A 26,580-nucleotide genomic window follows, 5' to 3' on the forward strand; every position below is an offset into this window, starting at 1 on the left:
CCTGCACTCTGCAATCCCTCATAAATCACAGCCACGCTGCTGACAAACAGCTTGTCAGAGCTGGCTGTGTTTATCTCTATAGTGTCAGTCTGCTGCTCTCCCCGCCTCCTGAAGAACTCCGGTCCCCGCCTGCATCCCTTCCCTCCCTGCTGATTGGAGGGAAGGGACGGGGGCAGGGACTGGAGCTATGCAGGAGGCGGGGGAGCAGCTGAGACTGACACTACAGATGTAAACACAGCTTTACAGCACGGCTGTGATTTATGGGGGATTGCAGAGTGCAGGGGGACCTTAGGGGGGTTTGGGATAGCAACAGAGGCTGGGCTGTATAGGCAAATCCAGCCTCTGTATGCAGATAACATTCTTTAAACACACCTCGGGTTCTCTTTAAGTGAATTTATTTGAACCCCAGTCTCCCAGTGACTGACTGTACCAGGTTTGAGGTCTGTACCATTAACAGTGTAACAATGACAGCAATGTAAATGTTCACCTTGAAAATCAATAGGTGAACTTTGATTGGCTGTTTTAGGTTCCACCCACTTTTCTGAATATTAATCTCAGTCAGTCAGTGACCGAGTTTGAAAACCTGCGATTGACAGTCTAAAAATGGCTGCAGTTTACATTTTCACATTTAAAATGAACGGCTGAAATTGTATTGGCTGTTTTCTACTCTGCCCACTTTCCTTGAATTTGTAACCTCTATGGCAAGTTTGGGGACTGTAGCTTTATTACTGTAAAAATAGCAGCCTTTTAGTTTTTTTTTTTCATTGATGTGAATAGGTGAAATCTGATTGGCTTCTTGTGGTTCTGCCCAGATGTGCAGGGGGGATGTGAGTCCCCCAGAAAATATCTTCCTAGGTAGTAAGAGATCTGTAGACCAAGTTGTTTTCGGATGATACACCCAGACACGTGCACACAGGCACAAACACACACACACACAGACACACACACACAGACACACACACACGCAGACTCGTACACACACACACACACACATTCAATGTTATGTATATATATATATATATATATATATATATATATATTGTGTATCTACTTTAAATTGAAATTTGCACATTTCTGATTTGAATTTGGAAATCAGAATTCCACAAAAATTTACCACAACTAGGCAATTTTAGCCCAATCACAGAACTTGGAAGCACTGGACCAATCAGAGACAGTGAATGCATATTTTTTTTCTGTAAAAATCAGAATGCCGCGGTAATTTGAGACCAACCACAAGATTCATTTTTTTCCGATTTTCCAAATTCCGTTTTTCTTTTTTGTTCTTTTCAATTTCTTGCATCCCCTGATGCAAAAAAAAAAAAGAAAAAAAAGAAAATGACAAATAAAAAATTACTTGAAAATTGAGAAAATCAGAAATTGGAAAAACGGAAATCGGGGGGGGGGGGGGGGGGGGGGTCGGGACGAGGATATGAACAGAAATCGGAAATTGATATTGACGGAATCGGAATTTCTGAGGAATGGGAAATGGGCTTTTTTGCCCATCCCTAGTGATAATAAGATGATCCAGTAATTATAAGAGAGAACCATATCATGCTTACCTTATACAAAGGGCTAGTAAGATCATGTTTTTAGTATATAGATTTGTTTTGGGCACCTATTTACAAAATGTATACTCTGGAACTAGGAATCATTTAGCTAATGTACAAAGAGGAGTTAGCTGTAATAAATGCATTTATGATTGGGAGATGTGAATAAGAGGGGAGTTGACTGCCATATATTCCGTATTTTTCAGAGCATAAGACACACCAGACCATGAGACGCAAGTAGAGAACAAGAACCAGGGAAAAACAAATATAGTAAGCCTTGTGTGTGCATGGTGCAGGCAGATCTCGTGGAGCTTCCCTCCCCCCCACACAGGCTCCTGAGGTCAGTGATCAGGCAGGAATTAGACTGTATCTTTGGCCTAACTGAATACATCATGTATTTAATGGTCATTAACATTTACTGGAGAGAGGCAAGGCTGGATTATCCACCAAGCTTGTTGTGTGGGCCACCACTGTTGCACTTGTGCTATGGTGGCGCCCCAACCCAGATGCCACATGGCGGGTGCCGACATGACCTGATTTGGCACAGGAGTGGTGGGGGATGGATGACTCATGGTTTTGTGCAGCATCCAGCAGTTCAGTGCTTGCAGTTTGATTGAAGCTTGATAGATGTTAGTCCTTAATATCAATAGAAATATATGATTTATTGATTGCAATGTTTAAAATATTATTTAAATTCCCAATAAATTACACATTTTGTTTTATCCAATGTCTTTTAGTGTATACCTACATTTTTTTATGATTATTTTACAATCAAAAAAAAAATTATCTTTGATTTGCAATTGATTCAACATTTTGACCTATATGCAATTCACTCAGAGTTCTCTCCTAGGTGATATTTTCAAACTTCTCAATAAAATGCCCTGTAACTCACCTCAAAATAATTTTGATAGTACTTTTTCAACTACTTTTTGGTACTTTTTCCATTGCAAAGTGCTAAAAAGTTATAAATTGAAGATGAAAAACTATCTTGTAGGAGAAAACTCAAGAGAAAAAGTGAACTGCATATGGCCCTTTGTCTGATAAAGTCTCCAGTATACTGCTAGATTCACAAAACAGAATGGAAGCTTGACAAAAACCAAAGCCTTGAAAGAGGAAAAATAAAAATAAAACGTAACTTTTCAGTAAATATGAAAGATAAAAAATGTAGTAACGCTGCTAACATATACAGCAGCAATAAAAAGTATGACGTTTTATTGGCCTGCTGCTTAGGCCAACATGCTATCATACTGTTATTTGGGGGGTGCATGGTGTGTGGTGCCACATTCACACCATTAAACACATAAACATTTTCCCCGACTCCTTTGGAGACCTATAGAGAAAATAAGTAAAAAGTTCTTCAGTTTAACCACTTCACAACTGAGGGGGTTTTCCTCTTCTGTACCGGAGCATTTTTCACCTTTTAGCGCTCCTTAATTAATTCGCCTATACCTTTATTACTACTTATCACAATGAAACAATCTATATCTTGTTGTTTTTCATCACCGATTAGAATTTCTTTAGGTGTTACATTTTGCTAAGAATTTTATTCTAAATGCATTTTAACAGGAAAAAAAATATATATATTTTTTTAAAAATCATTATTTCTCAGTTTTCCTCCATTATATTCTTAAAATAATATATGCTACTGTAATTAAAACGTACACATTGTATTTGCCCATTTGTCCCAGCTATTAAAACATTTAAAATATTCCCCTAGTACAATGTATGGCGCCAATGTTTTATTTGGAAATAAAGGTGCATTTTTTTCATTTTTTTTTTGTCCATCACTTACAAGCTCATAATTTCATAAATACCATTAATATACTCTTTTTACATACATATTAAAAAAGTTCAGTCCCTAATGTAGCTATTTAAGTATTTTTTTATTTGTCATTTTTTTTACTATGCATATCATTGTTTAAGTAACTATGGGAGAGGGTGGCAGGTAAGGGGTTAATTTTAAATATAATTGTGTTTTGTTTTTTTTTTATCAAAAAAAATGTAGGTAGGTGTAATTTTACTATCTGGCCACATGATGTCCTTGTGCATTACTTCCTATTAGCATACTATTAGAGATGGTCTGAACGGGGGAAGTTCGCACAAATTTTAGCTGTTCGCGTCCGTGGTGGGATGCGAACACATAGCGTGTCCGACCCGCCCCCTATACCTCATCATTGGGCAAAACTTTGACCCTCTACATAACAGTCAGCAGACACATGGCAGCCAATCAGGCTGCACTCACCCACGTCCCCCCCCCCCCCCATAAAAGGCAGCAGCATTGGCCATGTTTTCAGTCTGCTGCTGCTGCTGTAGTAAGAGGAAGGGAGAGAAATTGTTGGAGAGACAGGAACAGTTAGCTAAGCATTTTTATTTATTGCTGATTGCTGAAAGCACCCAAAATCAAAAGCTCTTTTGAGGGCTCATATTGTTTTATGTTTTTTTTTGTGTGTGTGTGTGACACTACTGACACTGCATAGATACAGCCCTGTCTGTTGCACCTGGTCCTTGCTGTACTGTGCCAGCACACTGTATTATGCAAGTACATATCTTTCCACTGTATTTGTGATTGAACTTACTAAAGCATAGCTCTCTTTGTGAGTAACACTGCATAGATACAGCCCACAGTTCCCAGCAGAATTTGTAGTCCGCCACTGGCAGCACACTGTATTAAACCAGTGCATATCTTTCCACTGTATTTGTGTTTGAACTTACTAAAGCATAGCTCTCTTTGTGGGTGACACTGCATAGATACAGCCCACAGTCCCCAGCTGGAATTTGTAGCCCGCCACTGGCAGCACACTGTATTATACCAGTGCATATCTTTCCACTGTATTTGTGATTGAACTTACTGTACCATAGCTCTCTTTGTGAGTGACACATTGCATACAGCCCACAGAGAGACAAGGACAGTTAGCTAGGCTGTTCTTTATTGCTGAAAGCACCCCAAAACAAAAGCCTTTTTGAGGGCTTATAGTCTATTTTTATTTAGTTATTTGTTTTTGTGTGTGTGTGAGAGACGCTGCATAAAGGCCAGGTCGTAGTCATTGCTGGGCCTTGCAGTTCTACTATCCTCTTTTATCTATTACAAGCCAGCATGCTATCTATCATCATAAGCTACTGTATCTGTTAGTGATATCTGTGTGGATTACACACTGCATACAGGCCACAGTCAGTTGCTGGCCCTTGTAGTTCTACTATACTCATCTAACTATTGCAAGCAAGCCAGCACACTGTGTATAATAAGCAGTGCTTAGCTTGCAACTGTATTTGTGATTGAAAATACTATAGGATATCTCTGTGTGTGTGTTAAAGTACACAGCCCTGAGATACACACACAGCTGATGTGTATTTGACACTGATTGTGTGCCTCTTTATTATTACACACACTGTCTACCACTATTGAATATTGTTAGTAATATTGCATACCCCCAATATGGAAAAAATAACAGACAGAGGCAGGCCACCCTGCAGGTCTGTTCAAGGTCATGCTGGCATAATTTTGTGCGGCCCTCGACTAAAATACAGTGTTCAGAAGGCACGTACCCTCAACCCCCAAGATTATGAGGACATAGTTGATTTCATATCACAGATCACCTCATCTTCCTCAACTTCCGGAGGGAACTGTGACACATCTTCCTCCTCCTGCTCTGATTTGGGCACCCCACAAATACTTAACACTCTACCAGCAGCCACCACCACCACTATTAGCACCACAGCCGCTCCACTTGAGATGTCACAGGAGTTATTCGCACATGTTTGTGGTGAATTTACTGAGGCCCAACCAATATTGGCACAAGGTGAAGGTGCTAAGGATGGTACATCAACACCACTTCATATGTCTCAGTTAGGCATCACTATGGACGTAAGGTGTGAGGATGATGAAGTACCTGTCGTTGGAGCAGTTTTGGAGGTGTCTGATACAAGTGAAGCTGTGGATGATGATGGTGATGATGATAATGGCATGGATGTCACATGGGATCCCAGAAGAAAAGATGAACAGGGGGACAGTTCAGAGGGGAGTCAGAGAGGAGGAGGAGGAGACCACTTGCTGTAAGAAGCAGGGGGGCTCGTCAGAAACAGCACCCAGCGCCCCCCCCCCCCCCTCTGCATGTGCTTGACACTCCTCATGTTTGACTGCCTGCTACAACAGGAAAAAACCGTCAATGAGTATATGTACAGCTACGGTGCTAGGGCAGGCTCTGGGGAGCTGGACATTTTCTTGCAGAGGTACTGGGCACTCATGTGTAATGTCTGCAGACTCATGCGTCCATTTGAGGAGGTGACAAACCTGGTGAGTCGCAGTGAAGGCACCATCAGCGATCTGATCCCATACGCTTTCTTCCTGGAACATGCCGTACGTAGAGTGACAGATAAAGCTGTAGAGGAGCGTGAACAGGAAGAGGAAGAGTTGTGGGAACCATCATCACCAGAACCAGATCTGTTGTCCACACCTGCAGCAGCACAGAGGAGGGGGGAGGGGGAGGAGGAGTCTGGGGAAGAGGAGTCAGAGGAGGAAGGTGGCTTTGAGGAGCAGATGGAAGAACAACCACAACAGGCATCGCAGGGAGCTTGTGCTACTCACCTTTCAGGTACCCATGGTATGGTTCGTGGCTAGGGGGAAGGAGGAGAACTTCCCTGACATCACTGATGAAGAGGAAGAGGAGATGACTAGGTTGGCATCCAACCTTGTGCAGATGGGGTCTTTCATGCTGTCCAGCCTGTTGAGGGACCCCCGTATTAAAAAAAATTCAAGGGAGTGACCTGTACTGGGTGGCAACGCTACTAGACTCTCGGTATAAGCACAAAGTGGCAGAGATGTTACCAAATTACCAGAAGTCTAAAAGGATGCAGCACTTGCACAACAATCTAGCAAGTATGCTTTACCCTGTGTCTAAGGTTGATGTCACAGCACAACGGCAAAAAGATGCCAGTAATCCTCCTCCTCATCCTCCCATGTCTACTGTGACAGATATCGGGAGGATTTGGGTGGAAAAGTCCAGGACGGGATTTATGTCTCACCCAGGTTCAGGTCATTCGCATCCCTGTTCCCTTGATCCAGGCCAGCTTTTGAGCAGGGCTGGATCTCCTGCAGAGAAGAAAAAAAAAAAAAAAAACCTTGATAAGCTGCAGGCTGTCAGTTTGAAGTTGCTCTCTGCCTGGGAAGGATCTAGATAGGTCAGGAGAGCTTTCTGAAGGCAAGGTAATCTGGAAAGCTACTTTGTTTGGACTGAAAGTGATAATACTGTGGGGAGTGTTAGGCTCTTCACAGTGGCTTAGACAGGGATAGTGGTGCTCAGCAGAGCTCGAATATTCGAGTAGCTCGAATATTCGAGTAGCTCGAATATTCGAGCTCTTTTTCAGCTATTCGAGCTCGGTATTCGAGCTCCGAATAGCTGCAGCTATTCGAATGGGCTATTCGAGTAAACGCGAATAGCCCATTCACTATTCGAGCTATTCGAGCAAACGGCGCTATTCGAGCTCGAATACCGAGCTCGAATAGCGTCATAGCCCAGATTGATGTCCTTAGAGCCAATCAGAGGGCTCCCAGGCCCTCTGACGGCAGCCAATCACAGAGGGGGACCCTGGCCAGCCCCTACCCTATAAATAGCGGCCGCCATGTTCCGTTTCTCCGTCCTTGCCTGAGACTTGCATAGAGAGAGAGTTGCTCCTTTGTGCTTTGGCTTAGCAAGAGCTTTATTGTGGTCATTTACCTAGCGTTTTTGCTCACATACACCTCCTATACACACCTATATTGTTGTTAGTTAGATAGACATTGTATTTTAGTTAGTAGCTTTTGTGTTACATAGAGACAGGCCAGCTGCTGCTGCAGGCTTACAGCTTTAGGCCTCAGGGCCTGCCTGTGTGGGCAGCTGTCCTCCTGTCCTCTGTTAGTTTATTTCTCATTAGTATTAGACAGTATTAGACAGTATTAGTATTAGATAGTATTAGATAGTATTAGACAGTATTTCTGCTGTCCCTTTACTACTTAGTGATTGTTATATACTACTGTAACTGTACTAGGACACTCACTGTCACTGTTCATACTAGGCTACTAGCTCGGACTCCTGCGTGTGTGTGTGCACTCACTGTCTGTGTACTGTACACACACTCTATTTCCTTCTGATTACTGATTGATTATTGTAAATTCTACTTCCTGACAGTTACTACTTACTTACTGTAGTAGGGACACTCACTCAGTCACTGTTCATAGGCCAGCTCCTGCGCGTGTTTGCGCATGCGTGCACTCACTGTCTGTAGTGTACACACACTCTATTTCCTTGTGATTACTACTGATAGTGATTATTGTAACTGCTGCTAGTTGTACTTCCTGACTGTTACTACTTACTTACTGTACTAGGGACACTCACTCACTCACTCTCTGTTCATAGGCCAGCTCCTGCGCGTGTTTGCGCGTGCGTGCACTCACTGTCTGTAGTGTACACACACTCTATTTCCTTGTGATTACTACTGATTATTGTAACTGCTGCTAGTTGTACTTCCTGACTGTTACTACTTACTTACTGTACTAGGGACACTCACTCACTCACTCTCTGTTCATAGGCCAGCTCCTGCGCGTGTTTGCGCGTGCGTGCACTCACTGTCTGTAGTGTACACACACTCTATTTCCTTGTGATTACTACTGATTATTGTAACTGCTGCTAGTTGTACTTCCTGACTGTTACTACTTACTTACGGTACTAGGGACACTCACTCACTCTCTGTTCATAGGCCAGCTCCTGCGCGTGTTTGCGCGTGCGTGCACTCACTGTCTGTAGTGTACACACACTCTATTTCCTTGTGATTACTACTGATTATTGTAACTGCTGCTAGTTGTACTTCCTGACTGTTACTACTTACTTACTGTACTAGGGACACTCACTCACTCTCTGTTCATAGGCCAGCTCCTGCGCGTGTTTGCGCGTGCGTGCACTCACTGTCTGTAGTGTACACACACTCTATTTCCTTGTGATTACTACTGATTATTGTAACTGCTGCTAGTTGTACTTCCTGACTGTTACTACTTACTTACTGTACTAGGGACACTCACTCACTCACTCTCTGTTCATAGGCCAGCTCCTGCGCATGTTTGCGCGTGCGTGCACTCACTGTCTGTAGTGTACACACACTCTATTTCCTTGTGATTACTACTGATAGTGATTATTGTAACTGCTGCTAGTTGTACTTCCTGACTGTTACTACTTACTTACTGTACTAGGGACACTCACTCACTCACTCTCTGTTCATAGGCCAGCTCCTGCGCGTGTTTGCGCGTGCGTGCACTCACTGTCTGTAGTGTACACACACTCTATTTCCTTGTGATTACTACTGATTATTGTAACTGCTGCTAGTTGTACTTCCTGACTGTTACTACTTACTTACTGTACTAGGGACACTCACTCACTCACTCTCTGTTCATAGGCCAGCTCCTGCGCGTGTTTGCGCGTGCGTGCACTCACTGTCTGTAGTGTACACACACTCTATTTCCTTGTGATTACTACTGATTATTGTAACTGCTGCTAGTTGTACTTCCTGACTGTTACTACTTACTTACGGTACTAGGGACACTCACTCACTCTCTGTTCATAGGCCAGCTCCTGCGCGTGTTTGCGCGTGCGTGCACTCACTGTCTGTAGTGTACACACACTCTATTTCCTTGTGATTACTACTGATTATTGTAACTGCTGCTAGTTGTACTTCCTGACTGTTACTACTTACTTACTGTACTAGGGACACTCACTCACTCTCTGTTCATAGGCCAGCTCCTGCGCGTGTTTGCGCGTGCGTGCACTCACTGTCTGTAGTGTACACACACTCTATTTCCTTGTGATTACTACTGATTATTGTAACTGCTGCTAGTTGTACTTCCTGACTGTTACTACTTACTTACTGTACTAGGGACACTCACTCACTCACTCTCTGTTCATAGGCCAGCTCCTGCGCATGTTTGCGCGTGCGTGCACTCACTGTCTGTAGTGTACACACACGCTATTTCCTTGTGATTACTACTGATAGTGATTATTGTAACTGCTGCTAGTTGTACTTCCTGACTGTTACTACTTACTTACTGTACTAGGGACACTCACTCACTCTCTGTTCATAGGCCAGCTCCTGCGCGTGTTTGCGCGTGCGTGCACTCACTGTCTGTAGTGTACACACACTCTATTTCCTTGTGATTACTACTGATTATTGTAACTGCTGCTAGTTGTACTTCCTGACTGTTACTACTTACTTACTGTACTAGGGACACTCACTCACTCTCTGTTCATAGGCCAGCTCCTGCGCGTGTTTGCGCGTGCGTGCACTCACTGTCTGTAGTGTACACACACTCTATTTCCTTGTGATTACTACTGATTATTGTAACTGCTGCTAGTTGTACTTCCTGACTGTTACTACTTACTTACTGTACTAGGGACACTCACTCACTCACTCTCTGTTCATAGGCCAGCTCCTGCGCATGTACTTCCTGACTGTTACTACTTACTTACTGTACTAGGGACACTCACTCACTCACTCTCTGTTCATAGGCCAGCTCCTGCGCGTGTTTGCGCGTGCGTGCACTCACTGTCTGTAGTGTACACACACTCTATTTCCTTGTGATTACTACTGATTATTGTAGGATAGTAGAGAGGAAAAAAACACAGAGAGATCCGGGAGCCCAATCTGGTGCAATATGGTTAGTGGATCTGGACGTAGCTATTAAAAGCAGTAAATATACTCACAAACGTGGGTTGCAGTAAAGGCAACCACTTGTGTCCGCAGGTGGGGAAGTACCGTCCCCACTCGGCCTTTAGGTCCTAGGTGGTCGCTGCTCCAAAAAAACAAAAACGATTTAACGGTCGACTAAAATCGGCCTAATCTCCCCTACTGACAAGAGGGGTGTAAACTTGCTGGGTACAGGTAGGAGGCGCCCGGAAAAGGATGTTCAATATAATACTCTATATGGCAGTATCCAACTACTACAAAATAGGTTGTCCTACCTTATAGGTGTCCCTTTAGTTGTACTTCCTGACTGTTACTACTTACTTACTGTACTAGGGACACTCACTCACTCACTCTCTGTTCATAGGCCAGCTCCTGCGCGTGTTTGCGCGTGCGTGCACTCACTGTCTGTAGTGTACACACACTCTATTTCCTTGTGATTACTACTGATTATTGTAACTGCTGCTAGTTGTACTTCCTGACTGTTACTACTTACTTACGGTACTAGGGACACTCACTCACTCTCTGTTCATAGGCCAGCTCCTGCGCGTGTTTGCGCGTGCGTGCACTCACTGTCTGTAGTGTACACACACTCTATTTCCTTGTGATTACTACTGATTATTGTAACTGCTGCTAGTTGTACTTCCTGACTGTTACTACTTACTTACTGTACTAGGGACACTCACTCACTCACTCTCTGTTCATAGGCCAGCTCCTGCGCATGTTTGCGCGTGCGTGCACTCACTGTCTGTAGTGTACACACACTCTATTTCCTTGTGATTACTACTGATAGTGATTATTGTAACTGCTGCTAGTTGTACTTCCTGACTGTTACTACTTACTTACTGTACTAGGGACACTCACTCACTCTCTGTTCATAGGCCAGCTCCTGCGCGTGTTTGCGCGTGCGTGCACTCACTGTCTGTAGTGTACACACACTCTATTTCCTTGTGATTACTACTGATTATTGTAACTGCTGCTAGTTGTACTTCCTGACTGTTACTACTTACTTACTGTACTAGGGACACTCACTCACTCTCTGTTCATAGGCCAGCTCCTGCGCGTGTTTGCGCGTGCGTGCACTCACTGTCTGTAGTGTACACACACTCTATTTCCTTGTGATTACTACTGATTATTGTAACTGCTGCTAGTTGTACTTCCTGACTGTTACTACTTACTTACTGTACTAGGGACACTCACTCACTCACTCTCTGTTCATAGGCCAGCTCCTGCGCATGTTTGCGCGTGCGTGCACTCACTGTCTGTAGTGTACACACACTCTATTTCCTTGTGATTACTACTGATTATTGTAACTGCTGCTAGTTGTACTTCCTGACTGTTACTACTTACTTACGGTACTAGGGACACTCACTCACTCTCTGTTCATAGGCCAGCTCCTGCGCGTGTTTGCGCGTGCGTGCACTCACTGTCTGTAGTGTACACACACTCTATTTCCTTGTGATTACTACTGATTATTGTAACTGCTGCTAGTTGTACTTCCTGACTGTTACTACTTACTTACTGTACTAGGGACACTCACTCACTCTCTGTTCATAGGCCAGCTCCTGCGCGTGTTTGCGCGTGCGTGCACTCACTGTCTGTAGTGTACACACACTCTATTTCCTTGTGATTACTACTGATAGTGATTATTGTAACTGCTGCTAGTTGTACTTACTGACTGTTACTACTTACTTACTGTACTAGGGACACTCACTCACTCTCTGTTCATAGGCCAGCTCCTGCGCGTGTTTGCGCGTGCGTGCACTCACTGTCTGTAGTGTACACACACTCTATTTCCTTGTGATTACTACTGATAGTGATTATTGTAACTGCTGCTAGTTGTACTTCCTGACTGTTACTACTTACTTACTGTACTAGGGACACTCACTCACTCTCTGTTCATAGGCCAGCTCCTGCGCGTGTTTGCGCGTGCGTGCACTCACTGTCTGTAGTGTACACACACTCTATTTCCTTGTGATTACTACTGATTATTGTAACTGCTGCTAGTTGTACTTCCTGACTGTTACTACTTACTTACTGTACTAGGGACACTCACTCACTCTCTGTTCATAGGCCAGCTCCTGCGCGTGTTTGCGCGTGCGTGCACTCACTGTCTGTAGTGTACACACACTCTATTTCCTTGTGATTACTACTGATTATTGTAACTGCTGCTAGTTGTACTTCCTGACTGTTACTACTTACTTACTGTACTAGGGACACTCACTCACTCTCTGTTCATAGGCCAGCTTCTGCGCGTGTTTGCGTGTGCGTGCACTCACTGTCTGTAGTGTACACACACTCTATTTCCTTGTGATTACTACTGATTATTGTAACTGCTGCTAGTTGTACTTCCTGACTGTTACTACTTACTTACTGTACTAGGGACACTCACTCGCTCACTCTCTGTTCATAGGCCAGCTCCTGCGCGTGTTTGCGCGTGCGTGCACTCACTGTCTGTAGTGTACACACACTCTATTTCCTTGTGATTACTACTGATTATTGTAACTGCTGCTAGTTGTACTTCCTGACTGTTACTACTTACTTACGGTACTAGGGACACTCACTCACTCTCTGTTCATAGGCCAGCTCCTGCGCGTGTTTGCACATGCGTGCACTCACTGTCTGTAGTGTACACACACTCTATTTCCTTGTGATTACTACTGATTATTGTAACTGCTGCTAGTTGTACTTCCTGACTGTTCCTACTTACTTACTGTACTAGGGACACTCACTCACTCTCTGTTCATAGGCCAGCTCCTGCGCGTGTTTGCGCGTGCGTGCACTCACTGTCTGTAGTGTACACACACTCTATTTCCTTGTGATTACTACTGATAGTGATTATTGTAACTGCTGCTAGTTGTACTTCCTGACTGTTACTACTTACTTACTGTACTAGGGACACTCACTCACTCTCTGTTCATAGGCCAGCTCCTGCGCGTGTTTGCGCGTGCGTGCACTCACTGTCTGTAGTGTACACACACTCTATTTCCTTGTGATTACTACTGATTATTGTAACTGCTGCTAGTTGTACTTCCTGACTGTTACTACTTACTTACTGTACTAGGGACACTCACTCACTCTCTGTTCATAGGCCAGCTCCTGCGCGTGTTTGCGCGTGCGTGCACTCACTGTCTGTAGTGTACACACACTCTATTTCCTTGTGATTACTACTGATAGTGATTATTGTAACTGCTGCTAGTTGTACTTCCTGACTGTTACTACTTACTTACTGTACTAGGGACACTCACTCACTCTCTGTTCATAGGCCAGCTCCTGCGCGTGTTTGCGCGTGCGTACACTCACTGTCTGTAGTGTACACACACTGTATTTCCTTGTGATTACTACTGATTATTGTAACTGCTGCTAGTTGTACTTCCTGACTGTTACTACTTACTTACTGTACTAGGGACACTCACTCACTCTCTGTTCATAGGCCAGCTCCTGCGCGTGTTTGCGCGTGCGTGCACTCACTGTCTGTAGTGTACACACACTCTATTTCCTTGTGATTACTACTGATTATTGTAACTGCTGCTAGTTGTACTTCCTGACTGTTACTACTTACTTACTGTACTAGGGACACTCACTCACTCTCTGTTCATAGGCCAGCTTCTGCGCGTGTTTGCGTGTGCGTGCACTCACTGTCTGTAGTGTACACACACTCTATTTCCTTGTGATTACTACTGATTATTGTAACTGCTGCTAGTTGTACTTCCTGACTGTTACTACTTACTTACTGTACTAGGGACACTCACTCACTCACTCTCTGTTCATAGGCCAGCTCCTGCGCGTGTTTGCGCGTGCGTGCACTCACTGTCTGTAGTGTACACACACTCTATTTCCTTGTGATTACTACTGATTATTGTAACTGCTGCTAGTTGTACTTCCTGACTGTTACTACTTACTTACGGTACTAGGGACACTCACTCACTCTCTGTTCATAGGCCAGCTCCTGCGCGTGTTTGCACATGCGTGCACTCACTGTCTGTAGTGTACACACACTCTATTTCCTTGTGATTACTACTGATTATTGTAACTGCTGCTAGTTGTACTTCCTGACTGTTCCTACTTACTTACTGTACTAGGGACACTCACTCACTCTCTGTTCATAGGCCAGCTCCTGCGCGTGTTTGCGCGTGCGTGCACTCACTGTCTGTAGTGTACACACACTCTATTTCCTTGTGATTACTACTGATAGTGATTATTGTAACTGCTGCTAGTTGTACTTCCTGACTGTTACTACTTACTTACTGTACTAGGGACACTCACTCACTCTCTGTTCATAGGCCAGCTCCTGCGCGTGTTTGCGCGTGCGTGCACTCACTGTCTGTAGTGTACACACACTCTATTTCCTTGTGATTACTACTGATTATTGTAACTGCTGCTAGTTGTACTTCCTGACTGTTACTACTTACTTACTGTACTAGGGACACTCACTCACTCTCTGTTCATAGGCCAGCTCCTGCGCGTGTTTGCGCGTGCGTGCACTCACTGTCTGTAGTGTACACACACTCTATTTCCTTGTGATTACTACTGATAGTGATTATTGTAACTGCTGCTAGTTGTACTTCCTGACTGTTACTACTTACTTACTGTACTAGGGACACTCACTCACTCTCTGTTCATAGGCCAGCTCCTGCGCGTGTTTGCGCGTGCGTACACTCACTGTCTGTAGTGTACACACACTGTATTTCCTTGTGATTACTACTGATTATTGTAACTGCTGCTAGTTGTACTTCCTGACTGTTACTACTTACTTACTGTACTAGGGACACTCACTCACTCTCTGTTCATAGGCCAGCTCCTGCGCGTGTTTGCGCGTGCGTGCACTCACTGTCTGTAGTGTACACACACTCTATTTCCTTGTGATTACTACTGATTATTGTAACTGCTGCTAGTTGTACTTCCTGACTGTTACTACTTACTTACTGTACTAGGGAGTCGCGACACTAACTCAGTCACCTCACCCACCAACCCACTCCATTAAAGTACCCCACTTTTCTCCCGCCCTTTTCAAAAACTTTTGTGTTTACGCCCAAAACATCGAAGATGTCTGGAAGTGGCAGCCAGCGCGGTTTGGGCAAGGGGAAGGGCAGCAAGGGAATCAGGAGGAGAGGGAGCAGCATTGTGGCAAGCCGCGGCCGCGGCCGCGCCACCATGCACAGTTCCGCAGCAGCAGCAGCAGCAGCGTCAGTGGCTAACATTCCTCCCATAGCTAGTGTTGGGCGAACATCTAGATGTTCGGGTTCGGGCCGAACAGGCCGAACATGGCCGCGATGTTCGGGTGTTCGACCCGAACTCCGAACATAATGGAAGTCAATGGGGACCCGAACTTTTGTGCTTTGTAAAGCCTCCTTACATGCTACATACCCCAAATTTACAGGGTATGTGCACCTTGGGAGTGGGTACAAGAGGAAAAAATTTTTTAGCAAAAAGAGCTTATAGTTTTTGAGAAAATTGATTGTAAAGTTTCAAAGGAAAAATTGTCTTTTAAATGCTGAAAATGTCATGTTTCTTTGCACAGGTAACATGGTTTTTACCGCCAGGCAGTCATAAATGTAATAAAGATAAGAGGTTCAATAAACAGGGACCGGTAACGCTAACCCAGCAGCAGCAGCAGCACACGTGATGGAACAGGAGGAGGCGCAGGAGGAGAAGGCCACGCTTTTTGAGACACAACAACCCAGGCCTTGCATGAGGACAAGAAGCGTGCGGATAGCATGCTTTTTACCGCCATGCAGTCATAAATGTAATAAAGATAAGAGGTTCAATAAACAGGGACTGGTAACGCTAACCCAGCAGCAGCAGCAGCACACGTGATGGAACAGGAGGAGGCGCAGGAGGAGAAGGCCACGCTTTTTGAGACACAACAACCCAGGCCTTGCATGAGGACAAGAAGCGTGCGGATATAGCAGCAATGCTTTTTGCCGCCATGCAGTCATAAATGTAATAAAGAGAAGAGGTTCCATAAACAGGGACCGGTAACGCTAACCCAGCAGCAGCAGCAGCACAGAGCACACGTGACGGAACAGGAGGAGGCGCAGGAGGAGAAGGCCACGCTTTGAGACACAACAACCCAGGCCTTGCATGAGGACAAGAAGCGTGCGGATAGCATGCTTTTTACCGCCATGCAGTCATAAATGTAATAAAGATAAGAGGTTCAATAAACAGGGACCGGTAACGCTAACCCAGCAGCAGCAGCACAGAGCACACGTGATGGAACAGGAGGAGGCGCAGGAGGAGAAGGCTACGCTTTGAGACACAACAACCCAGGCCTTGCATGAGGACAAGAAGCGTGCGGATATAGCAATGCTTTTTGCCGCCATGCAGTCATAAATGTAATACAGATGAGAGGTTCAATAAACAGGGACCGGTAACGCTAACCCAGCAGCAGCAGCAGCACAGAGCACACGTGATGGAACAGGAGGAGGCGCAGGAGGAGAAGGCCACGCTTTTTGAGACGCAACCCAGGCCTTGCATGAGGACAAAAAGCGTGTGGACATAGCAATGCTTTTTGCCGCCATGCAGTCATAAATGTAATACAGATGAGAGGTTCAATAAACAGAGACTGGAAACGCTAACCAAGCAGCAGCACACATAATGGAACAGGAGGAGGCGCAGGAGGAGAAGGCCACGCTTTTTGAGACGCAACCCAGGCCTTGCATGAGGACAAAAAGCGTGCGGATATAGCAATGCTTTTTGCCGCCATGCAGTCATAAATGTAATACAGATGAGAGGTTCCATAAACAGGGACCGGAAACGCTAACCCAGCAGCAGCAGCACACGTGATGGAACAGGAGCAGGCGCAGGAGGAGAAGGCCATGCTTTTTGAGACACAACAACCCAGGCCTTGCATGAGGACAAAAAGCGTGCGGATATAGCAGCAATGCTTTTTGCCGCCATGCAGTCATAAATGTAATACAGATGAGAGGTTCAATAAACAGGGACCGGAAACGCTAAACCATCCCAGATGTTCATTGGTCATGTTACTTGGTTGGGGTCCTGGAGTGTTGCGTAGTCGTTTCCAATCCAGGATTGATTCATTTTAATTTGAGTCAGACGGTCTGCATTTTCTGTGGAGAGGCGGATACGCCGATCTGTGACGATGCCTCCGGCAGCACTGAAACAGCGTTCCGACATAACGCTGGCTGCCGGGCAAGCCAGCACCTCTATTGCGTACATTGCCAGTTCGTGCCAGGTGTCTAGCTTCGATACCCAATAGTTGAAGGGTGCAGATGGATTGTTAGACACAGCTACGCCATCTGTCATGTAGTCCTTGACCATCTTCTCCAGGCGATCGGTGTTGGAGGTGGATCTGCACGCTTGCTGTTCTGTGGGCTGCTGCTGCATGGGTGTCAGAAAATTTTCCCACTCCAAGGACACTGCCGATACCATTCCCTTTTGGGCACTAGCTGCGGCTTGTGTTGTTTGCTGCCCTCCTGGTCGTCCTGGGTTTGCGGAAGTCAGTCTGTCGGCGTACAACTGGCTAGAGGAGGGGGAGGATGTCAATCTCCTCTCTAAAGTCTCCACAAGGGCCTGCTGGTATTCTTCCATTTTGACCTGTCTGACTCTTCAAGCAGTTTTGGAACATTGTGTTTGTACCGTGGATCCAGAAGGGTATATAAACCCAGTAATTGGTGTTGTCCCGAATGCGCACAATGCGTGGGTCGCGTTCAATGCAGTTTAGCATGAATTGAGCCATGTGTGCCAGAGTCCTACCAAAATCCTCATCATCCTCTTGTGAGCGTTGTGATAGTTGTTGTGATGCATCATAGTCGTAACCTTCTTCCTGGTCTGCTTCTGCTGACCATTCGCGCTGAATTGTGGAAGTCCAACGTGCACCGCTCTGGCCCTCGTCAGTGGTGGCAGGAAATTCCTGCTCCAACTCCAGCTGTTCCTCCTCCTCTTCTTCATCATGTGTCAGCTTAGCCAACCTTAAAGCGCGAATGAGATTACTCCCATTATCACACACAACCATGGCCGGTTTCAGGTCCAGCGGTGCCAGCCACAAATCCATCTGTTCCTTTATTCCCCTCCAAATTTCCTCCCCTGTGTGCTGCTTATCCCCAAGGCAGATCAGCTTCAGCAACGCTTGCTGACGCATGCCAACAGCTGTGCTGCACTGCTTCCACGATCCTACTGCTGCTGGTGCTGGGTTAGCGTTTCCGGATGAGGTACAGCTTTGAGATGCGTTGGAGGAGAAGGAGTCAGAGAGGTAGGTGCTGCTGTTATCCAGTGGGAGGGACGGCGGTGCAGGTGTTTGCGGCGTGGGCACTGGGCAACACCCACGCCGTAGCAGGTGAGGATTCGCTGCCAAGCTCCACAAGGTTCACCCAGTGCGCGGTAAGGGAGATGTATCGACCCTGGCCGAACGCACTCGTCCAGGTGTCAGTGGTGAGGTGAACCTTGCAGGCAACGGCATTCTTCAAGCTTCGGGTTATTTTGCTGACCACGTGCTCATGCAACTCAGGCACTGCAGAGCGCGCAAAGTGGTAGCGGCTGGGAACCACGTAACGTGGGATGGCCACTGACATCATGCCCTTGAAGCTGTTTGTCTCCACCACTCGATATGGCAGCATTTCGCAGGCCAGAAGCTTGGCTATGCTGGCTCTTACTGCCACGGCCCGGGGGTCATTTGCTGGCAATTTCCTCTTGCGCTCAAACATCTCCGAGACAGACAACTGAACCGTAGGGCTGCACAACGAAGGGCTGTTGGTTGTTGTGTTTGATGAACACTGGGAGACCTCAAGAGCACTACTCCGGAAAGTGACAGTGTCAGCGTCATCTGATTTTTTGGAATGTTTTGAACCACGCAATGGCTGGGCTACTGCTGCTGCTGAGGCGGGTCTGGTGGTGAGTCTGGTGAACCCAAGGGAGGCAGTGTTGCTGGTGGTACCCTGTCCTGCCGCGTTTGCCCACAGAGTGGGATGTTTGGATAGCATGTGGCGGCTCATGCTGGTGGTGGAGAGGTTGTTAATACTTTTCCCCCTGCTCAGGCGGGTCTTGCACACCTTGCAAATCGCCATGGTAACATCCTCAGTGCAGTCTTCAAAGAAAGCCCAGACTTTGGAGCACCTGCCTTGCTGGCGATTTCTGTTTGCGCCTCTTTTGCCTCTCACTTGAACTTCCACGCTTGTGGTGCCTGAAATTGCGCGCCGCCTACCTTGTGGCACAAGGCGAACTCGTGCAGCAGTGGGTTCTTCAACAGACTCATCTGTGCTGCTGCTACGACGGCAATGTTCTCGTTCACAAACAAAATCTGGGTCTATGTCCACATTGTCCATACCCTCCTCTTCCATCTCCTCAAACTCGTCATATGTCATTGTGGGGGGCCGCCGCCGTGGAGTACAGCTCCCCAGCACAACCGTCAGGGGAAACACCTCTTCCCTTGCCCCTCCCTCTTTCACCGGATTTCTTCCTCATTTCACTTATCCTTACAGTACACGCTGACTGGCAGCAGTACAGTGGCAGTACAGAAATGCTATACAGTGGTGGGTGAGCGGTGTACCACTATTGCCAGCAGCGACACAGAGCACAATGCTATACAGTGGCGGGTGAGCGGTGTACTACTGTTCCCAGCAGACAAAGAGTGGAAGTAAACACAATGCTATATAGTGTGGCTGAGCCGTGTACACAGAGTGGCAGTAAACACAATGCTATATAGTCTGCTATATAGTCACCCCGAACGGGGTGATGTTCTGCAGCACCCGAACAGTGGCGAACACTGTTCGCCCAACACTACTGGGAACGCAGATTTTAGTACCTAAACACACGATACAACATGTTTTCCGGGGTCGGACTCTGAGGCACATACAGATGGTCCCGATCATCATCCTCATCATACAACTCTTCTCCTGAGTCTGACCCACCCACCACCTCTGCCACCCCAACATCCCCAGACACAGTCACAGACCCCTCATCGTCCTCAACATTAACTTGGGATGCTGGCCTGAGCCCGACCTCCTCCTCCACATCAGGCCCCATCATCTCCTCAATGGCAGCCCTCATTAATCGCTCTGGCGCCGGACCGATGGACACAACGTTCTCCTCCGGGGAGGGCTGCTGCTGACCACTGGCTGCTGGGGTGGATGTTATAGCTTGCGTGGGGCGTTGGCTGTTGCTGTTGTTGGGAGTGCTGCTCACAGCGGAGGTCTCTGAGGAACTCATGGTGAGCTCATATAGTGGTTGACGGTGAGTGGAGTATTACTGATCCCAGCAATATACACACTGACTGGCAGAGTACGCAATGCTATATAGTCTGGCTGAGCCGTGTACACAGAGTGGCAGTGAACAATGCTATATAGTCTGGCTGAGCGGTGTACACAGAGTGGCAGTACACACAATGCTATATAGTCTGGCTGAGCCATGTACACAGAGTGGCAGTAAACAATGGTATATAGTCTGGCTGAGCGGTGTACACAGAGTGTCAGTAAACAATGGTATATAGTCTGGCTGAGCGGTGTACACAGAGTGTCAGTAAACAATGGTATATAGTCTGGCTGAGCGGTGTACACAGAGTGTCAGTAAACAATGGTATATAGTCTGGCTGAGCGGTGTACACAGAGTGTCAGTAAACATTGGTATATAGTCTGGCTGAGCGGTGTACACAGAGTGGCAGTACACACAATGCTATATAGTCTGGCTGAGCCATGTACACAGAGTGGCAGTAAACAATGGTATATAGTCTGGCTGAGCGGTGTACACAGAGTCAGTAAACAATGGTATATAGTCTGGCTGAGCGGTGTACACAGAGTGTCAGTAAACAATGGTATATAGTCTGGCTGAGCGGTGTACACAGAGTGTCAGTAAACAATGGTATATAGTCTGGCTGAGCGGTGTACACAGAGTGTCAGTAAACAATGGTATATAGTCTGGCTGAGCGGTGTACACAGAGTGGCAGTACACACAATGCTATATAGTCTGGCTGAGCGGTGTACACAGAGTGGCAGTACACACAATGCTATAGAGTCTGGCTGAGCGGTGTACACAGAGTGGCAGTACACACAATGCTATAGAGTCTGGCTGAGCGGTGTACACAGAGTGGCAGTACACACAATGCTATGTAGTCTGGCTGAGCGGTGTACACAGAGTGGCAGTAAACACAATGCTATATATAGCGTGGCTGAGCGAGGTGCACAGTGGCAGTACACACAATGCTATATAGTCTGGCTGAGCGAGCGGTGTACTACTATTCCCAGCAGACACAGAACAGTAAACAGAATGCTATATAGTGTGGGTGAGCGAGCGGTGTACCACTATTCCCAGCAGACACAGAACAGTAAACAGAATGCTATATAGTGTGGCTGAGCGAGCGGTGTACCACTATTCCCAGCAGACACAGAACAGTAAACAGAATGCTATATAGTGTGGGTGAGCGAGCGGTGTACCACTATTCCCAGCAGACACAGAACAGTAAACAGAATGCTATATAGTGTGGCTGAGCGAGCGGTGTACCACTATTCCCAGCAGACACAGAACAGTAAACAGAATGCTATATAGTGTGGCTGAGCGAGCGGTGAACCACTATTCCCAGCAGACACAGAACAGTAAACAGAATGCTATATAGTGTGGCTGAGCGAGCGGTGTACCACTATTCCCAGCAGACACAGAACAGTAAACAGAATGCTATATAGTGTGGCTGAGCGAGCGGTGTACCACTATTCCCAGCAGACACAGAACAGTAAACAGAATGCTATATAGTGTGGCTGAGCGAGCGGTGTACCACTATTCCCAGCAGACACAGAACAGTAAACAGAATGCTATATAGTGTGGCTGAGCGAGCGGTGTACCACTATTCCCAGCAGACACAGAACAGTAAACAGAATGCTATATAGTGTGGCTGAGCGAGCGGTGTACCACTATTCCCAGCCGACACAGAACAGTAAACAGAATGCTATATAGTGTGGCTGAGCGAGCGGTGTACCACTATTCCCAGCAGACACAGAACAGTAAACAGAATGCTATATAGTGTGGCTGAGCGAGCGGTGTACCACTATTCCCAGCAGACACAGAACAGTAAACAGAATGCTATATAGTGTGGCTGAGCGAGCGGTGTACCACTATTCCCAGCAGACACAGAACAGTGAACAGAATGCTATATAGTGTGGCTGAGCGAGCGGTGTACTACTATTCCCAGCAGACACAGAACAGTAAACAGAATGCTATATAGTGTGGCTGAGCGAGGTACACAGAGTGGCAGTAAACAGAATGCTATATAGTGTGGCTGAGCGAGCGGTGTACTACTGTTCCCAGCAGCGACACACAATGACTGGGGGGGACCCTGGCTAGCGTGGCTGGAGAGCGAACTACCCTGCCTGCCTACCCAAAGCTAAACCCACAGAGAAATGGCGGAGATATGACGTGGTTCGGGTATTTATTTACCCGAACCACGTGACCGTTCGGCCAATCAGAGCGCGTTCGGGCCCGAACCACGTGACCCGTTCGGCCAATCACAGTGCTAGCCGAACGTTCGGGGAACGTTCGGCCATGCGCTCTTAGTTCGGCCATGTGGCCGAACGGTTTGGCCGAGCACCGTCAGGTGTTCGGCCGAACTCGAACATCACCCGAACAGGGTGATGTTCTGCAGAACCCGAACAGTGGCGAACACTGTTCGCCCATCACTACCCATAGCCACTGGCCGTGGACGCCTTGGGCGCCGCCCAGCAGGAGCATCTGCAACTCACGCTGCAGAGACACAGCAGCAGCAGCGTGTAGCACCTGCTCCGATTTTCCTCCAGCCGGGTCGGAAACGTCCCATTGAGGAAAAGGATGCAGACACCGTGGTGCAACTGATGACGAAGGATGAGCAGCCCGCCATCAGCTCTGCATCCGAGGCCTCCACCCTCACCACCACCACCACCACCACCCCTGTTCGCAGCAGCCGCCCAGCAGGGCCTGGGGAGGAGGCCAGTTCACCGTCACAAGTTGGCGACCTGTCACTCAGCAGTATTTTTACCCCAGGCACCATCAGGGTATTGTCTGCTGTTGTTGGCGATTTGGAGGAGGAGATGCTGATGGGCACTTTGGGGGATGAGGGATTGGACAGCAAGACTGTGGCGACAGTCAAGCAGCCCATCCATGCATCAGGAGAGGAGTTTGGGGGGTCATCATCCCAGCAGGACATGTTTCAGGAGGGGGAGGATGATGATGACACGGCGACAGACAGAGACTGGGTGCCACCACCTCCAGGGGATGTCGTCCTCAGCAGCTCTGAGGAGGAGGAGGAGGATGCGCTTGTGGGCCTTGCAAGGAGGCGCATCATTGCAAGCATTGGCAGCAGTAGGCAGGTCCCACAGCCTGCTGGTGTCTCAGGCTCAGCAGCAGCAGCAGCAGCATCTGCCAGTACCACCACCAGCCGCACCCAAGCCCCCCCCCCCCCCCCAACCACCACAGGTAGACAGGCAGCAGCGGTTCCATGCCGTAGGGGGTCGTTTTTGTCACCAATCTGGCGTTTTTTCACCATGCCCACAGTGTACAGCAAGTACGCCACTTACAACCACTGTCAGCGGAAGTTGAGCAGAGGTGCAGACCCCTTAAAGTTCAGCACCAGCTCGCTCATCAACCACCTTTCTGCGAAACATTTCCACCAGCATGAGGAGTTCCAGAGGCTGAAGGCATCTGGTGCTGGCAGTGGCACCACACCCATCACTGCACAGCCTTCAGCAGCAGCAGCAGCAGCAACAGCAGCCACCCGCCCTCCTGCTCCTCCAGCAGCACAAGCAGGAGTGCAGAAACGCACTGCTCCTCCCCCCTCTGCAACTCCTGCCGCTGACACTGAGGCCTGTTCTGGCAGCCAGTCCTCAGTGGCCTCCTCTGCTGTGTCTGCTGATTCCCGTGCCAGCAAAAGGCCACGCCAGAGCCTTTTGAGCGAGTCCTTCCAGGGGGTGGTTTGGGCTCTGCCTCCCAGCAGCCGTCGCGTGCGGCAGCTGAACGGCTTGCTGGCACGGGCCATGTGCTCCCAACTCCTGCCGTACACGCTCGTGCAGGAGGGGAGCGACATGCGGGCGCTGCTTGCTTGTGCAGCCCCAGACTGGCAGCTCCCCAGCAGACACTTCTTCGCCCGCAAGGCCATTCCTGCACTGCACCGCTTTGTGATGGCCAATGTGGAGCGAGGGCTGGAGCACGCGGTTGGTGAAAGGGTCCACGTCACCATGGACTCCTGGAGCAGCCACTTCGGGACAGGCCGCTACCTGTCTTTCACTGTCCACTGGGTCAGCTTGGTGGAAGGGGGTGAGGATGGGAGAGCAGCAGCGGGCAGAGCAGCAGCAGCAACACAGTGGGTGGTGCCCCCCCGCAGGGTCAGGGGAACTGCAGCAGGTTCCTCTGATCCTCTGCCATCCTCCGGCACACCTGGCCAAACCCCCCGCCTCAGCAGCAGCGTGAAGGCCCGCCACTGCCAAGCGCTGCTGCACTTGGTCAGCCTTGGGAAGACCAAGCTGACGGCAACCCATGTGTTGGCCAAACTCCAGGAGCAGGAGAGGATTTGGCTGACCCCCAGAGGCCTCAGAGTCGGAGAGGTGGTGGCCGACAATGGGGCCAATCTGGTTGCCGCAATAGACAGGGGAAACCTGACCCACATCCCCTGTCTTGCCCACGTGCTGAACCTGGTGGTGCAAAAGTTCTTGCGCACCTACCAGGGGATGGGCGAACTGCTGGAAACGGCAAGGAACGTTGTGCGTCACTTCCGGCGCTCGGCTGCAGCCTGTGCGAGCCTGGAAGACGTGCAAAAGGAGCTGGAGCTGCCACGCCATCGGCTGATCCTTGACGTTCCGACTCGCTGGAACTCCACCCTGGCGATGTTGGAGCGTCTGGTTGAACAGAAGCACGCTGTCAACCAGTACCTTGCCCTGGCCACTGTTTCCGCCGCTCGGAGAAGGGACAAGACCAGCAACATCCCGTCCATCGTCCCCGATGATGACTGGAGGCACATGCAGCAGGTGTGCTTAGTGCTGGCTCCCTTTCTGCAGGCCACTAACATGGTGAGCAGGGACCATGCTATGGTCTGCGAGTGGGTGCCCCTGGTTTGTCTGCTGAACAGGGCCCTCGATGCTTTGCTGGAACAGGGAGCGGCAGCCTTGGACCAGCAGGAGCGGCAAGCAGCTGCACAGTCCACCTCTGAGGGGGAGGAGGAGGAGGATTTGGTGGAGGTCCCTGACCTTGCTGCTGATGAGGGGGATCAGCACAGCGCAGCTGAGTTGGTGCGGGGGTGGAGAGAGGATGAGGCGGCAGAGGAGGAGGATGAGGAGGACAGCACTGCCATTGATGTGCCAGCAGACGTGGCCCGCCTCTTCCCAATGGCAGCGCACATGCTGGCGTGCCTGCGCAAGGACCCCAGGGTGATCCAGATGAAGCAGAGGGAGGACATCTGGATCAGCATGATGTTGGACCCACGCCTCAAGGGGAAGTTGAGCCAGTTCCTGCCGCCTGCAGGAGGAGACCCAGCGCAACAAATAAGGAGCTTGCAGCAGGCCCTTGTTGAGCGCTTGGAGGAAGCCTTCCCCCAGCCTTCCACCCCCCCTGTCTAGCAGCCAGCACAGAGGCAGCAGCAGGTGCCTGCATCCAGCAGCAAGCGCCCCACAGACCTGCTGTCTCTCAGCCACGAGCTCTACAGGACTGTAGAGGCTCCGGCAGCAGTGACTAGAGAGGAGGTGCATGATGCAGCAGCATCCTCCTCCGGTCACAGCCAGCGCCTGACCCGCATGGTGGCTGACTACATGGGGTCCTACAGCGGGCTTGACAGCGATGCCCCTGTTGATCCCATGGAGTATTGGGTCAAGCGCCTGGAGATCTGGAGCGAGCTGGCGCAGTACGCCCTGGAAGTGCTGTCCTGCCCCCCTTCCAGCGTGCTGTCCGAGCGCTGCTTCAGTGCAGCTGGTGGCGTGGTCACCGAGAAACGCTCACGTCTGTCTCACAAGTCTGTGGACAGACTGACGTTTCTCAAGATGAACCAGGCGTGGGTGGAAGGCGAGTTCCTGGCCCCTGTTGTCGGCGAGAGGGGGACATGAACTGGCTAAGAACCATCGTTAATGTGCCTTACCACCCTTTACCACCTCCTGGCTCCTGCTCACTAAGCCAGCCTGGTTCAGTTTGACTATTACGTCGCCTGCAGCCACACATTTTACACCTACAGTGGGCTGCTGTGTACTGCCCTTCTGCTGTCTGTCTGTGTTTCCCACTGCCAGGGTTCACAGAATTACATTCTGCTGCCACTCTGCCACCAGCTATTACGTCAAACAATAGCTATATATCTGTGTAATTGGTTTTACAAACAAAACCAAAAAACCATTAAAAAAAAAAAAAAAGGTTTAATTTTTCTGAGGTGCCCGGGTTGAAAACT

General features: G+C 48.3%; 1 protein-coding gene across 1 annotated transcript in view; it reads right to left on the bottom strand.

Annotated features, from left to right (window-relative positions):
* Positions 1-26,580, bottom strand: part of LOC137525976 (guanylate-binding protein 6-like) — a 155,487-nt gene that overhangs the window by 12,470 nt on the left and 116,437 nt on the right. The gene's annotated exons all lie outside the window — the stretch shown is intronic.

Source organism: Hyperolius riggenbachi, chromosome 7 (genome assembly GCF_040937935.1).
Source record: "Hyperolius riggenbachi isolate aHypRig1 chromosome 7, aHypRig1.pri, whole genome shotgun sequence".
Taxonomy (NCBI): domain Eukaryota; kingdom Metazoa; phylum Chordata; class Amphibia; order Anura; family Hyperoliidae; genus Hyperolius; species Hyperolius riggenbachi.